At 40.9% G+C, this 2,694-nt stretch overlaps 1 non-coding gene across 1 annotated transcript; it reads right to left on the reverse strand.

Moving 5' to 3' along the window:
* Window positions 1-1,174: 1,174 nt before the first annotated feature.
* On the reverse strand, window positions 1,175-1,249 carry Trnas-cga (transfer RNA serine (anticodon CGA)). Its single transcript has one exon. It is a non-coding gene; the product is annotated as a tRNA-Ser (tRNA).
* Between the last annotated feature and the right edge of the window lie 1,445 nt (window positions 1,250-2,694).

The raw sequence follows: 2,694 nt of genomic DNA on the forward strand, positions 1-2,694 counted from the left end.
AAGACACTTTCATCAAAAACTTGTTCAGTGCTGTTTTTCAAAGTTTGTGGTCAGTTTGATAACTCGCCTCCTGGAGAAGCAATAAAACATGTTCCGAGTATCTAGATTCAAATTAAAGGTACTTCTGTAATATCGAAAGGACCACGGATGTTTATGGAGCAGTGTCAAAGAACTTCATTAGCAGTACAAACAAGGATTGGGCGTGTGGTGAGTCCCTAGCTAAGTGGAACAAAGTAGTGCGAGATGTTGAATTCCAAAACTAATATTTTTGGACTGATTCATTAGTGATGGCATGCACTTTCAGTGACTCACTGTTTCCCAACGCATTCATCGAAAAATAGCAACAGCGCTGGCTGTGCTTGTCTACAGGAAACAGCGGCACAGCGAACAACGAGGAGCGGAAGCCTTCACTTCTCCAGTGAAGGTCGGAATGCCTTTGAATGCTCTGCTCGCCTTTGATCGTTTGCGAAAGTGGCTGTTCACGTCACTCAGCTTTACTCATCAATGAGCTCAGAAATTTTTTTATTCTTCATGGGAACTGTCGAGAACCTGAAGTTTGTAGAAAGCTATTTCTTTCTCTTTCTTTTCCAGAAGAAAACCCTGTCTATGTTCACATCACGCTCAGTAGTAGTTGCTTCAAGTGACATTTCCGTAGCGGAATATATTTACGCATCAAGTGGCACACTTACAATAAGTCAGTTCGTAGTAAAAATATTTGTGTTACTCATAAATCTGTTATATGTACAGTATTTAACAATCATTTTCTGAGCATTGCTGATGAATTAAATAAAAATTTAGTTTCTACAGGGAATCATATAATTCTTTTGACAGATGCCTTTCCGAGATCGATGTCTGAAATACTCCTGTGATACTGACAAGGGGGTAGATTGAGTCAGTAATTAAATCCTTGAAGACTAAGGACTCTGACTGATATGATGAAGCGCCTAACAGAATATTAAAGTACTGTTGTGCACATGTTAGCCCTGTACTTAGCCATATTGGTAATTTTTCCTTTAGTAATGATTAGTTTCCTGAACGATTAAAGTACTCAGTAGTGAAGCCGCTTTATAAAAAGGGTTAAAGAGGTAATGTAGACAATTTTAAACCTTAATGAGATTGTCACTCTGCAGCGGAGTGTGCGCTGATATGAAACTTCCTACCAGATTAAAACTATGTGCCGGGCCGAGACTCGAACTCGGGCCCTTTGCCTTTCGCGGGCAAATGCTCTACCAACTGAGCTACCCAAGCACGACTTACCCCCCGTCCCCACAGCTTTACTTCTGCCAGTACCTCGTCTCCTACCTTCCAAACTTTACAGAAGCTCTTCTGCGAACCTTGCAGAACTAGCCCTCCTGAAAGAAAGGATATTGCGGAGACATGGCTTAGCCACAGCCTGGGGATGTTTCCAGAATGAGATTTCCACTCTGCAGCGGAGTGAGCGCTGATATGAAACTTCCCGGCAGATTAAAACTGTGTGCCGAGCCGAGACTCGAACTCTGGCCCTTTGCCTTTCGCGGGTAAGTGCTCTACCAACTGAGCTACCCAAGCACGACTTACGCCCCGTCCTCACAGCTTTACTTCTGCCAGTACCTGGTCTCCTACCTTCCAAACTTAACAGAAGCTCTTCCGCGAACCTTGCAGAACTAGTACTCCTCAAAGAAAGGATATTGCGGAGACATGGCTTAGCCACAGCCTGGGGGATGTTTCCAGTTTTAATCTGCCAGGAAGTTTCAATTTTAAACCTATTTCTATGACATCAGTGTTCGCTAAAATTATTGAAAAGTCTGTGTATGTAAGAATAATTGATCATTTTATATCACATAATTTACTATCAAATGTACAATTCGGCTTTAGAAGTTGTTAAACAACTGAAAATTCTATATTCTCTTTTCTCTGTAAGGTACTGGATGGGTTAAACAAAAGGTTCCGAACGCTATGCATATTTTTTGATTTAACTTAGGTGTTCGATTGTGTTGATCACAAAATATTGCTCCCGAAGTTGGATCATTACAGAACACGGGGAGTACCTTAGAATTGGTTCACCTCTTACTTTAGCAACAGACAGTATTCACTGTTTTGAGAATGGCTGTGATGTTGGTTCTGAGTAGCGTACTGTCAAGTGGGGGGGTGCCCCAGGGATTAGTGTTGGGGCCACTCCTGTTCCTTATTTATATAAATGATATGCCCTCTAGTATTGCGGGTAACTCTAAAATATTTCTGTTTGCTGATGACACTAGCTTGGTAGTAAAGGATGTTGTGTGCAACATTGGCTTGGTTTCAAACAGTACAGTTAATGACATAAGTTCTTGGCTTGTAGAAAATAAACTAACGCTAAATCACAGTAAGGCTCAATTTTTACAGTTTCTAAAACACAATTCAACAAAACGTGGCATTTTAATTTCACAGAATGGGCATATCATTAGTGAAACTGAACAGTTCAAATTTCTAGGTGTTGAAATAGATAGTAAACTGTCGTGGAAAGCCCCCGTTCAGGAACTTGTTCAAAGACTTAATGCTGCCATTTTTACTATTCGAACAGTATCTGAAGTGAGCGATCGTTCGACACGAAAATTAGTCTACTTTCCCTATTTTCATTCGCTTATGTCGTATGGTATTATATTTTGGGGTAGCTCTTCCCATTCCAAAACTATATTTTTTCTCAGAAACGGGCGGTTCGGGCAATAAGTGGTGTAA

The sequence above is a fragment of the Schistocerca gregaria genome, chromosome 1 (genome assembly GCF_023897955.1).
Source record: "Schistocerca gregaria isolate iqSchGreg1 chromosome 1, iqSchGreg1.2, whole genome shotgun sequence".
Lineage (NCBI taxonomy): Eukaryota > Metazoa > Arthropoda > Insecta > Orthoptera > Acrididae > Schistocerca > Schistocerca gregaria.